The 13,874-nt window shown below is 46.8% G+C and overlaps 1 protein-coding gene across 1 annotated transcript in view; it reads left to right on the top strand.

Moving 5' to 3' along the window:
- ZNF251 (zinc finger protein 251) overlaps positions 1–7,891 on the top strand; it is a 52,897-nt gene extending 45,006 nt beyond the window's left edge. The window contains exon 5 of the mRNA XM_064384735.1: positions 7,709–7,891. The gene's annotated coding sequence lies outside the window, so the exon portion shown is untranslated. The remainder of the gene's footprint in view (positions 1–7,708) is intronic.
- The last annotated feature ends 5,983 nt before the right edge of the window (positions 7,892–13,874 follow it).

Genomic DNA, 13,874 nt, shown 5'->3' with positions numbered 1-13,874 from the left:
AGCTGGAGCCCCAAAGGGCTGAAACCCCTGTGTAAAGATAGACTAGAAAAACATCCACCTGCACATACGGACATGCTGGGCCGTCTCCATAAATTTAGGAGATGGAGTTGGAGTCCTGGGAGCCCGACCCAACGTGACTAGAATTCAAAGGAGCAGAAGAAAACTGTAACACAACAGAAGTAAATATCCTCAAGCAAGTATCTGGAGATACTAAAAACATCTAGAATCAGATATTTTAAAACTAAAAAAAGTGTCTCATCCTACATTCTGCACCCCCAAAAAGAAACAGGAAGAAATACAGGAAGCTATGGAACATAGGTAGGAAATTATAGACAAAACAACTCTTTCAGGCCTAGTTCTACATGGTTCAGAAAAAAATGAAACAAATAATAAATATAGCAAGGGTTAAGAACTGATGAGTCTGAGTTAAGGTTATTTGGGAGTTCTTGGCATTATTGCAACTTTTAAGTTTGAAATTATTTCAAAGTAAAAAGCTCAGGGAAATGTTGGTCAAAGGAAACCAAATCTCCTTTGTGTCCTTTGGAGGAAGTTATAGGAGGACTAAGTTCAAGAACTCCATTGTACAACTTGTGACTATCGTTAATAACAATGTATTGTACTCTGGAAAACTGCCTAGAGTAGGTTTTTTTCTCACCACAAAAAAAGGTATGTCAGGTATGCATATGCTAATTAGATCAATTTAGCCATTTCACAATGTATACATATTTCAAAACATGTTGTACACAATAAATATATACCTTTTTTACTTTGAGATGGAGTCTCGCTCTGTTGTCAGGCTGAAATGCAGTGGCGTAATCTCAGCTCACTGCAACCTCTGCCTCCCGAGTTCAAGCAATTCTCCTGCCTCAGCCTCCCCAGTAGTTGGGACTACAGGCGCCTGCCACCAGGCCTGGCTAATTTTTTTCGTATTTTTAGTAGAGATGGAGTTTCACCGTGTTAGCTGGGATGGTCTTGATCTCCTGACCTCGTGATCCGCCCTCCTCGGCCTCCCAAAGTTCAGGGATTACAGCCACCACATCCAGCCAAATACATCCTCCTTTTGTTGGTTTCAAAATTAAATAAAAATTTAAAGTTTAAGAAAGCTTAAGGCCAGGAGACTCTAAGCTTAAGGTCGGGCATGGTGGCTTATGCCTGTAATCTCAGCACTTTGGGAGGCTAAGGCAGGCAGATCACCTGAGGTCAGGAAAGACTAGCCTGGCCAATACTGCAAAACCCCATCTCTACTAAAAATACTGTCCTTCAACTTCTGTTACTCAGAGCTTTAAAAATCAGCCTATTGGCGGGGCACAGTGGCTCATGCCTGTAATCCCAGCACTTTGGGAAGCTGAGGCAGGCGGATCACGATGTCAAGAGATCGAGGGTGAAACCCCGTCTCTACTAAAAATACAAAAATTAGCTGAGCATGGTGGTGAGAACCTATAGTCCCAGCTACTCGGGAGGCTGAGGCAGGAGAGTCGCTTGAACCCGGGAGACAGAGGCTGCAGTGAGCTGAGATTGTGCCACTGCACTCCAGCCTGGCAACAGAGTGAGACTCCGTCTGAAAAACAAAAAAATCAGTCGTCTATTAGTAGGGCCAGTCTTCATTAATTTATAAACTTTTGCCAAATAATCTATTGCCCTTTCATAATTACAAATCAAAAATTAGGCTGGACATAGTGGCTTACACCTACATGTAATCCCAGCACATTGGGAGGCTGAGGCAGGACTTCTTGAAGCCAGGAGTTCCAGACCAGTCTGGGCAACATACTGAAACTCTGTCCCTATAAATACCATAAAACTTGCTCAGGCATGGTGGCTTGAGCCTGTGGTCCTGGCTACTTGGAGCCTGAGGTGAAATGATTACTTGAGCCCAGAAGTCTGAGGCTGCAGTGAGCTGTGATTGTACCACTGCACTCCTACCCAGGTGACTAAGCAAGACCCTGCTCTAAACAAAAATAATAATAATATGTTAAGTAGTTAAATGTTCAATTTAAGATGTTAAAAAATATTAAACATAAAGAAGAAAATGAAATTTTTAAAAAAGGAAACAATAAAGTGGATGAAGAAAACCAAAAGCAGATTATTTGAAAGAGATACCAAAAACACAAGTGACAAAATAAAAATACTGACCACACGAAAATTCAGAACTTTGGTGCTGCAAATACCATCAAGAAAGTGAGCCGGGTGTGGTGGCTCACGCCTGTAATCCCAGCACCTGGGGAGACTGAGGCGGGTAAATCATGAGGTCAGGAGTCCCAGACCAGCCTGGCCAATATAGTGAACCTGTCTCTATTAAAAATACAAAAATTAGCTGTGGGTGGTGGCGGGTACCTGTAATTCTGGCTACTCAGGAGGCTGAGGCAGGAGAACTGCTTGAATCCGAGGGAGGCGGAGGTTGCAGTGAGCCGAGACCACGCCATTGCACTCCAGCCCGGGTGACAGAGGGAGACTCTGACTCAAAAAATAAAAAAAGTGAAAAGACAAAAGTTGGGCCTGGTGGCTCACGCCTGTAATCCCAGCACTTTGAGAGGCCGAGGTGGGGAGATCACGAGGTCAGGAGTTCAAGACTAGCGTGACCAACATGGTGAAACCCCGTCTCTACTAAAAATACAAAAATTAGCCAGATGTGGTGGCATGGGCCTGTAGTCCCAGCTACTTGGGAGGCTGAGGCAGGAGAATCGCTTAAACCTGGGAGGCGGAGGTTGTGGTGAGCCGCGATCGCACCACTGCACTCTAGGCCACAGAGCAAGACGCTTGTCAAAAAAAAAAAAGTACAAAAACTATCCAGGCGCGGTGGCTTGCGTCTGTAATCCCGGCTACTTCGGGAAGCCGAGCAGGCGAATCACTTGAACCAGGGAAGCAGAGGTTGCAGTGAGCCGAGATCACGCCACTGCACTCCAGCCTGGGTAACAGAGGAGACTCCATCTCAAACAAACAACTGAAAAGACAACCCACGGCAGGTGAAAATATCTACAAACCATCTATCTGCTGAACAACTTGTATCCAGAACAGAGAAACGACTCTTACAACTCAATAAAAAGACAATTTTAAAATGGGCAAAAGATTTCAATAGGTATTTCTTCAAAGATAAATGGCCATTAAGCATGTGAGATTATGCTTAACATCATTAGTTATCAAGGAAATACAAATAAAACCACAAAGCAACACCACTTCACACCCACCAGCTATGGCTATAAGAAAAGAAAAAGGCCGATAGCTGTTGATGAGGATATGAAGAAACTGAATCCCTCGTGTATCGCGGTATGGACGAACGGACGCAGAATGGGAATGGACAATGGGGCAGCTGCTTTGGAAAAGTTTAGCTCCCCCACAAGAAGTTAAATCTAGAGAAAACCTCAAATTCAGACTAAGGCTTTCTTCTGCCACTTTTTGAGGCCGCCATGCGCGCACCCTTCGGGCCCTTCAGCGCCTTCCCGCACCCAGTTCCTGCGGCCCCTGCCTCTCTGGGTCGAGGGCTGCCGCTGTCCACATCTTCCCGGGGCAAAGCCAAAGCGCCGAGGCGGAAAAGGCCCAGCTCCCTCGACCCCGCGAGGACGGCGGTGAGGTCCGATTCAAGCGGGCTCGAGTCCCCGTCCCCCCGCGGCGGCCTCTTCCCAGTCCTCACCGGCCGAGCCTGCGCCTCCCAATAAACCAAGATGACAGGAAGCCTCACCTCGGGGTCTGGGGATGCTACCCCGACGCGCCTGGTCGGCGTTGCAACAAACCCGGCTTCAACGTCCACAGAAGGACGTCCCGCGGGTCAGAGCCGAGTTCGACCTCCAGGTGGCAGGCGCTTCTGGCGGACTGAAAGCGGCGCTAAAGGTCCCAGAACCCGAGGTTTAAGGCGTGGAAGAATCCAGGGCCTCGAGAAACCTGTGGTCAGACGGCAGCTCCCACCCCGCGGAAAACGCGCCCTCTGAAAATGTGGCTGACGCTATGGCGCCAGGCTTTCCCTCAGAAAATCTTTTATCTTTCCGACCCATTTAGGGGATGCAAGGATTTCTCGCCCTCTACGCATTCGAGGCACCGGGCCAGAACTGAGGTGGAAAACACTGGAAGAGGTGCGCGCCGGGGACTCCTGCGGGGACCCCTCGAGCCATTCATTCTCAGCGTGCCCCGCGGACTCAGAAGCGGCATCCCCTGCGGGCGCCTCGCGTTTCCGCTGCACAGGAACGGCCAGGCGAGGCAAGAAACGCATGGCTGGGGCAGCCGGGACGTGGCCCCTCCCCACACTTTCGTGCTAACAACCCCCTCGGGCGCGCTTCGCCCACGAGGCAGCAAAGCAAACGCCCAGACTCCGGGGCGGGGCGGGGCGGCCTCCCCTTCTGGGAGAGACAGCGCTTCTGGGCACGGCCCCGCCACACGCCGCCACCATCGCGGAAAGGACTGTTGGAAGTACCTTGCAGAATGAGAATTAAGGACTGAAGGTAGGAAAAAGAATCTGACTTCTCTATAGGAAAAATAGATATATTGGGAGTGCTTCTAGGTGGCTGTGGTTGATGATATCCACAGCAGGAGCCCAGCTGGGATTACAGTCGCACACCAACACGCCCGGCTAATTTTTGTATCTTTAGTAGAGATGGGGTTTCACCATGTTGGTCAGGCTGGTCTCAAAACACCTGATCTCGTGATCCACCTACCTTGGCCTCCTAAAGTGCTGGGATTACAGGCGTGAGCCACCGCACCTCGCGCTCAAAACCCTTCCTCTAATCCCTCCAGACTCTCACTTTCGATGTCGTTGGCCATCGTAGGGACAGACAAGAGACTGTCTTTAAATGTGTTACTGAGGGGCCGGGCGCGGTGGCTCAAGCCTGTAATCCCAGCACTTTGGGAGGCTGAAGTGGGTGGATCACGAGGTCAAGAGATCGAGACCATTCTGGTCAACATGGTGAAACCCCGTCTCTACTAATACAAAAAATTAGCTGGGCACCGTGGTGCGTGCCTGTAATCCCAGCTACTCAGGAGGCTGAGGCAGGAGAACTGCCTGAACCCAGGAGGCGGAGGTTGCGGTGAGCCGAGATCGCGCCATTGCACTCCAGCCTGGGTAACAAGAGCGAAACTCTGTCTCAAAAAAAAAAAAAAAAAAGTGTTACTGAATAATTTGGAGTCATTCTAAACTTCCATCAACTCTAAATTTATTGTCCCAAAGGGCATAGAATGAGATTTTAATTTTGTAAGCAGAAACAATCATTCATTAGAGAAACAGAGAAAACTAACAATCAGCTTGGACTCTAAGCCTTACAGGAAAGAAAATGGAAAGACATACAGATCCTATCCAGGCATTGTCCACTCCCCATGTTCTGGTTCCTGTTCCTCCAGCTTCCCTCAAGATCTATGCACAAATGGGTACAATCCCAGTGGCAACACCAGGGTTGCTGACGACTTTCAGGCACATATTAAGAATCCAGCCTCTAGCACGGCTCAATTTGTGCCCTGGCTTTCTGGTCTTCTATGTCCACTTCCGGGAGTGTAGGGGTCATCTCAGCATGAGGCAAGAATTGGGTTATCAGAGCCTGCAGAGCCACTGACCAGACTCTGGGCAGGTGAGTTTGCCTCTCAGTAACCTCCCTGTTCACCTCCCCAATACAAGTGTGTTATAGCCCAGGCCCTTGACCAGAGCATTCAGCCACGACCTGGGTGGGTTTTTACCATAAAATCTCATGTGAAGGAGGCCAGGCACGGGGGCTCACGCCTGTAATCCCAGCACTTTGGGAGGTCGAGGTGGGTGGATCATGAATTCAAGAGTTTGAGCCCTGCCTGGCCAACACAGTGAAACCCCATCTCTAGAGGGAAAAAAAAAATTTTTTTTTGAGAAAACAGTTTTACTCCATCACCCAGGCTGGAGTGCAGTGGTTTGATCTCAGCTTACTGCAACCTCTGTCTCCTGGGCTCAAGCGATTCTCTTGCCTCACTGGAGTAGCTGGGATTACAGGCATGCACCACCACGCCTGGCAAATTTTTGTATTTTGAGTAGAGATAGGGTTTCTCCATGTTGGCTAGGCTGTTCTCAAGTGATCTGCCTGCCTTGGCCTCCAAAAGTGCTGGGATAACAGGCATAAGCCACGGTGCCCAGTCAGAAACTTTTCATCAGCTATTTTGTATAAACAATGAACTATTCGGTTATACCTGTGATTTGAAGTTCACAAAATCAATTGTTCTTACCATCAATGGCTTTATAATCCTTTACTTTTTTTCTATTTTAATGACCTTATTGTATGCATCATTATTTTAATTCAAATTACCTTTAGGAGGTATGAACTAGACTTAAGCAATGTTTTAACACACATATTTTTGGGACAGAGTCTCACTCTGTTGCCCAGGACAGAGTATAGTCACACAATCATGGCTTACTCCAGCCTCAACCTCCTAGGTTCAAATGATCCTCCCACCTCAGCCTCCCAAGTAGCTGGGATGGCAGGTGCCCACCACCATGCTTGGCTAATTTTCTTTTTAGAGATGGGGGTCTCACCATTTTGCCAAGCTGATCTCAAACTCCTGGCCTCAAGTGATCCATCTTAGCCTCCCAAAGTGCTGAGATTACAAGCATTAGCCACCGTGTCCAGCCTTGATTTCATTTTAAAAATTATTTCAACATAAGCCTTCAGCAGCTTATGTTAAAATCCTTTAGAATGAAGTTTTCACTATAGCCAGTAGCCACACTAGATTGCCTTCTGATGAAAATACAGATCCTACATGTTGGTGCAGCTGACACCCCTTCTACTTGCTTTCAGATTTAAGAAACAGTGCAGAGGTTTAGGAAGCTGCCTCAGCTATTCTCTGGTTTCACGAAGACCTTGAGTCATTGCTCATTGTTCAGGATAAAAAGGCAGCTCTGGGACCCAAACTAACTCTTGGAGTTTTCCATTTTCCTGTGCATTCACTTTGGGGATTGCATTTATCTACTTCTCTCTGGGTCTGGTCTCTGCTTCTGGCTTCTGCATATTTGGGATCAGACCACAACATGGACCACTGACCTCCACTAGCATTTCCAATGACATTCCCTGCCAGGAATAATGCTGTCTTTGTCTCCATCTCACAATCCTGGTACAAAGCAAGATTCCCTACAGAGCATGGCCACCCTGAGGCAAGCACCTGCTAGGGCACTTTATTCAAAAGGGAGCAGCTGGCAACAGCAGGAACCCACATTTCCACTTACTTCCCATAGTACACCAAAGCCTCGCTTATATCCATTATATCCTGTATGAATCATCTCATTGTAAATAATGTGAGTTCCAAATAAATGCTTTTTCAACATTCATTACATCCATGGGGGTTTTCTCCAATAGGAACTTCCAGACATTGTATAATGAGTTACAATGAAAGGCTTCCCACCTCTGTTGCATTCTTGGACGCTTTTCCCTCCTGTATGAATTGAGGGGTTCCTCTCGAGTAGGATTTGTGATAGTGACTGAGAAGCTAGCTCACAATGAAAGCCTGCCCAGATTCCTTTAACTTATACTTGGTATCCATAGTGTGAATAACCTAATGTCTAATAAGGGTTGAGCTCTGGTTGAACCATTTCCCACATTCACTACATGCATGTGGCTTCTCTACAGAAATGTGTTCTGTGGTGATGAATCAAGTGTGACATCTGAATAAAGCCTCTCCCACATATAACACACATGTAAGTTTTCTCTCCAGTGTGTATTCTTTGGTGATCAATCAAGTGTGATGTTTGAAGCCTCTTCCACACTCATTGCATTTCTAGGCTTCTCTCAAGAATGCAGCCTTTGGGGGGAGAGATCCAAGATGGCCGATGACCAGCAGCTCGGGCACGTACCTCCCAGTGAAAGCACAAAGAACGAGAGGACGTCACACTTTCAGACGAATATTTGTTGCTCACGGACCAGGAGATTCCCAGTGGAGGAGCCCCACGGGTCGCCAGGGCGACTCTTGTGGCCAGCGTGGCGGTTTTGCTGGTGCCTCAGTGCGCCAACTCTAGGTGCAGAGTCCGGGGATTCCCGGACAGAAAAGCACCATCAATCTTAACACCGCTGTTTTGGCCGGCACGGTGGACTGCTCAGATTTCGGCGCTGGGAATCAACAAGTTGGACGTCAGAGACCTAGTTAGAAAGTCGGCAATTACAAAGACGACAGACGGATAAATATATAATGAAGGGAAGAAACCAGCGTAAAAAGGTAGAGAACACTCAAAATCAGAATGCCTCTCCCTCTACAGGGGATTGCAATTCCCCATCAGTAACGGAACAAGGCTTAATAGATTACACGTGTGTTCCAATAACAGAAGCAGGCTTCAAAACGTGGGTGATAAGAAACTTCTGCGAATTAAAAGAACTTGTTCTAACCCAATGCAAAGAAACTAAGAACCTTGAAAAAAGGTTTGACGAAATGTTAACGAGAATGGACAAGATAGAGAAGAATATAAGTGAATTGATGGAGCTGAAAAACACAACACGAGAACTTCGCAAAGCATGCACAAGTTTAAAGAGTCAAATTGATCAAGCAGAAGAAAGGATATCAGAAGTCGAGGACCAGCTCAGTGAAATGAAACGAGAAGACAAGAATGGAGAAAAAAGGATGAAAAGGAACGAGCAAAGTCTCCAGGAAATATGGGACTATGTGAAAAGACCTAATCTACGTTTGATAGGTGTACCTGAATGTGATGAAGAGAATGAAGCCAAGTTGGAAAATACTCTTCAGAATATCATTCAGGAAAACTTTCCCAACCTGGCAAGGAAGGGTAATATTCAACTCCAGGTAATACAGAGAACACCACAAAGATATTCTTCAAGAAGACCAACCCCAAGGCACATAATCGCCAGATTTATTAGGGTTGAAATGAAGGAGAAAATACTAAGGGCAGCCAGAGAGAAAGGTCAGGTTACCCATAAAGGGAAATCTATCAGACTTACAGCAGATCTCTCAGCAGAAACCCTACAAGCCAGAAAAGAGTGGGGATCAATATTTAACATCCTTAAAGAAAAGAACTTTCAACCCAGAATTTCCTATCCAGCCAAACTAAGCTTTATGAGTGAAGGAAAAATTAAATCTTTTGCGAACAAACAAGTACTTAGAGAGTTCACCACCACCAGGCCTGCTTTACGAGAGCTTCTGAAAGAAGCACTATACATATAAAGGAACAACCAATATCAGCCTTTCCAAAAATATATCAAAAAGAAAAGAACATTAACATAATGAAAAATTTACATCAACTAATGGGCAAAACAGCCAGCTAGCATCAAACGCCAGTATTAAACTTATATATATTTTAATTGGATAAAAAGCCAAAACCCATCGGTATGTTGCATCCAGACCCATCTTACATGCAACAATACACAAAGACTCAGAGAGAAGGAGGAAGATTTACCAACCAAACAGAGAGTAAAAATAAACTAATAAACAAAAAGCAGGAGATGCAATTCTCACCTCTGATAAAGTAGACTTTAAAGCAACAAAGATCAAAAGAGGCAAAGAAGGATATTACATAATGGTAAAAGGATCAATGTAACAAGAAGAGCTAACGATTCTATAAATCAATGAGATAGAAACTTAACAAGGACATCCAGGACTTGAACTCAGACCTGGAGCAAGTAAACTTAATAAACATTTATAGAACTCTCCACTTCAAATACACAAAACATACATTACCACCTCACACCTATTAGAAAAGTGACTATATAATTGGAAGTAAATCACTCCTGAGTAATCGCATAGCATTTCATAGGTTTAAATGAAATATTGGTTGGCTGTTTGTTTGTTATCTTCTTCCCTTATTCCTTCCTGATTACATCATTAAGTATAATTATCATTATAAAAGAGGTTTTTAATAACCATTTCTAAATTGCGTTCTAGCCTGGGCAAGAAAGCAATACTCCCATTCTCTCTCCCTCTTTCTTTTCCTTTTTCCTCCTCCCCATTCTCTCTCTCTCTTTCTCTTCCTTTTTCCACCTCCCCATTTTCTCTTTCTCTTTTTTCTTCCTCAAAAAAAAAAAAAAAAAAAAAAAAAAGAATGCAGCCTTTGATTATGAATCAAGTGTGATGGCTGGTTGAAACTTTTTCCACTCTTTACATTCAAAAAGTTTCTCTCTTCGTATCCGAGTTGTGGCACCAAAAAAAAAAAAAAGACAAAAAAAAAAGTTTCTCTCCTGTATGAATTCTCTGATACTGCATGGGATTTGCTTTCGGATTAAAGACTTTCCCACACTCATTACGTTTTTAGGGCTTCTCTCCAATATGTATCAGTTGGTATTTAATAAGGTGTGAATTCCCACTAAAGGCTCTGCCACATTCATTCCACCTATAGGCTTTTCTCCGGTATGAATTCTCTGATATTTAACAAGCTTTGATGTCTCCCTAAAGCCCTTGCCACATTACTACACAGAGGGTTTGTCTCCACCATGAATTTTCTTTTCTTTTTTTTTTTTTGAGATGGAGTCTTGCTCTGTCACCCAGTGTAGAGTGCAAGGCCACAATCTCAGTTCACTGCACCCTCCGCCTCCCTGGTTCAAGCAATTCTCCTGCCTCAGCCTCCTGAGTAGCTGGGATTATAGGCATGCACCACCACACCCAGCTAATTTTTGTATTTTTAGTAGAGACGGGATTTCACCATCCACAGTGAATTTTCTGATTTTTTTGTAAGGCTTGAGTTGTGATTTTTCCCACATTCGATACATACGTAGGGCTTCTCTGTAGTATGAATTATCTGATGCCGAGTAAGGTGTGAGTTCTTGTTGAAAGATTTCCCAGACACATGACATCCATGGGGCTTTGACCCACTGGTAACTGCCTGTTGTCTACTCACACATGACTCACATGGAAAGCTTCAGCCACCCAACCTCCATCCACTGGCTCTATCTCCTGGCCTGTCCCTTAGAGGTACAACAGGTTTTGTGCCCAGACACAAACTTTTCTCCAATCTGTTACATTCCTGGTATTTCTCTGCTGCATTGGTTTTGAAGCAGGAGCTGACCACTTGCCTCAAACCTCTCTTTTGGGAAAATAACTTCATCCTGCTCTTTATTGTGAATTTTTTCCAGTAACGTTCTGCTACTGTCTCATTCCCACAAGCTGATCGAAACTCAAACTCCTCTGGATTGCCTCTTGGGAAAATTTCTTGAGAGTTACTCCTTGTAATTGTTCTTCAGAAGATTTTTCTGTTGGGGTTGCTTGTTTATGCTTTGTCTTGACCTGAGAATCTGAAACAAAGAATGGAAATTAAAAGTTTCTCTGTTAAAGAAGAGAGGAGTCTTATGATTGAGCCAAAGCAAATTTCTGTACAGCTTGTACGTCTCAGCCTGAGTTTTATATTCCCTTCTGTTAATTATTTTATTCCATTTTGTTTTGTATCATGCTTAGTTGTATGTGTCCATCTCTCTCTGACTGGACTATGAAATTCTGAGGGCAAATGCCTTCTAACACAAGTCCTTGCAGCACCTTAATGGCGCAGTGCACAAAGCAGGAAGTGACAACTACAGAACTAGGGATTCATTCCAACAGTGCCAGGTACCTCCCATGTGCCTGGCACTGCTTGAGGTACCAGGGACTTGGTGAATGAATGAAGTCCCTGTCCATTAACATTCTAATGTGGAGACCAACAATATGATAGGACATCAGGACAGGATAAATAATTCTTCCCCAAACTATGATGTTCTCCACAAACCAAAATCCACACTTCCTGAAGACAAGGACTTGGTTTTGCTTATACTTAAGCCCAGCACCTAGAAGAATGCCTGCATGCAAGTCGCATGCAAACTGTGGAAGTAGGAGAGGGTACTGGGGGCATGCTCCAATGTGACCACAATGTGGAGTTCTGTTTGACATGTAAATGCTAATCACCAGCCGGGCGTGGTGGCTCACACCTGTAATCCAAGCACTTTGGAGGCCAAGGCGGGCGGATCACCTGTCGGGAGTTCAAGACCAGCCTGACCAACATGGTGAAACCCTGTCTTAAAAAAAAAAAAAATGCTAATCGCCTCATCAGGGAAGCCTGGTCACCACTAGAAAATGGCTGTCCACCCGAGAGGCTGCACATGGAGTAGCACAATGGACTTGAACTTCCCTTCAGAGGGACGATCGAGCCAGGAAGGGAACCAGAATAGACAATCAGGGGTCTCTTAGCTAGCCATTTGAACTACCCCCTCACCACTCCCACAGCACACATACACAGTGCATCACAGCTTCCCCTGAGACACCTACCTCATCACTCACCTGTGCAGGGAGGTCCTGGCAGAGCAATGACCCATGCATTTTTCCCTGCTCCAGCTGGGAGATAACCCTGAGTGTGGACACTGGAAAACCTGTTTATCAAGAAGATAATAGTCAATGCTTGAACATCTGAGCTGCCCCTGGCTGAGGGCCAGAGAGGCTGCAAAAGGAGGGGGATCCAGAGGAAGTCTCAAGAAGAAATTATGGGTGATGAGACCATTGGGCACTACCTGCTGGGACATGGGTACCCAGCAGGGACTGGGGATGTTTGGTCTATGAGTCAAGAGAGCCCAGGGGAACAACCACCTGGGGATGGTGAGCAGGGACCTGAAGCCCACTATGCGATGCTTACCTAGAGCTGTTAGGATGCAGTGGTTCTCCAGCATCACATTCTGCTACAGTGCTCTCTAAGGGGATCCCAGGTGCTACCCCTCCTCCCATGTGAAGTAGAAGGCCACCACCTCAAACATCACTGTGCCCTGGAATCATGGATGCTTACTGCCCAGAGAGCCTCACCTCTGCCCAAGGGCAGGTGCACCTTGCAGCTTGGATTGAGTTTCTAGCAAGAGGCTCTGCATGCATCTCCCTGCCTTCCAGGCAGATGTTTAGGAAAAGAGCTAGGGGTAGGCTGGGCAGGGAAGAGGAGACAGAACCCTCAAAACTGTGTTCTCCCTTCAGGACCCTGTACTCTGCTCAGCTCTGTGGAAGGGGCAGCCAGCGGGTGGGCCTGGATCTAAGGAGGGAGATTCTGTTCTCAGAGGCCCAAGGATCTGCTGGGCAAGGGGCTCCAGGCTGAGGCGGAGAGGCCTTGGGCAGCAACTGCTCCCCAAAGACCAGCTCACCTAGGGCTCAGCCACCATGGCTGGGCTCCTCCTAGGAAGAACAGAGGCAGGGTATCAGAAGGAAGACACAGAAGGGCAAGCCCCTGCCCCACAGACCTGCCTGCTGCAGTGGCCCCAGGTCACAAGCTGTCTTAGGAGCTGGTGACTGCATTTCCTTCAGCATAAAGGGCACCTGCACCTAAGACCTTCTCACCTGGGCCTAGTGCTGCTGTGGAGCTGTTGAATTCAGGTTCAAGGGTGATGCTGTGTCTCTGCTGCTTAGAGTCTAGAGGATGTGACCTGACCCCGACCCTGCCTGGCAACACCTCTCCCTGATACCCTCTCCCACCCCCGGAATTCAGGTCCACTGCAGGCTCCCTCAGATCTCTAGCTTGCCCTCCTCCCTAGAGCACCTCAAATCAGTGCCTTGCTGAGGTGAGGCATGCTCAAGAGGGGCTGGAGTCATGCTGGAGGGGTGTGCATTCTCAGTTGCCTGCAGGAGGACCTACAGTATGGGCCTGGAGAAAATGCTTTTCGGTAGAGCCAGCACCAGGCCCCAGGCCCCAGGCTAGGAATGGCATGGGGCAGGGGCTCACTCCTCCACCTGCTCCCCTCCTCCCCAGCTGCCCCCACCTCTGCCTGAGGCCAGGGCACCCCCCCCAAGCCCCTGCCCCCAATCAACACCCTAGTCCTTGGCCTCCCAGTCTCTGCTGGCCCCTGGCTCACACTGCTCTGACTCGGGTTTATAAATCAGCTTCCTCCCCAGGCCCCTGGCCCACAGCCATGTCTGTCTTGAGGTCTCAGCTCTGCAGCCCCCCGTACCCCCTCTAAAGAACCCACCACAAAAGAAGCCACTATGGCATTGCAGTTGCTGGTGGAGGGGCATGG

Source organism: Aotus nancymaae, unplaced genomic scaffold, assembly GCF_030222135.1.
Source record: "Aotus nancymaae isolate 86718 unplaced genomic scaffold, 86718_ANA_hifiasm-v0.15.2.pri h1tg000036l, whole genome shotgun sequence".
NCBI lineage: Eukaryota > Metazoa > Chordata > Mammalia > Primates > Aotidae > Aotus > Aotus nancymaae.
Note: the sequence above shows the minus strand (reverse complement) of the source record. Positions and strands in the feature narration are given on the sequence as shown.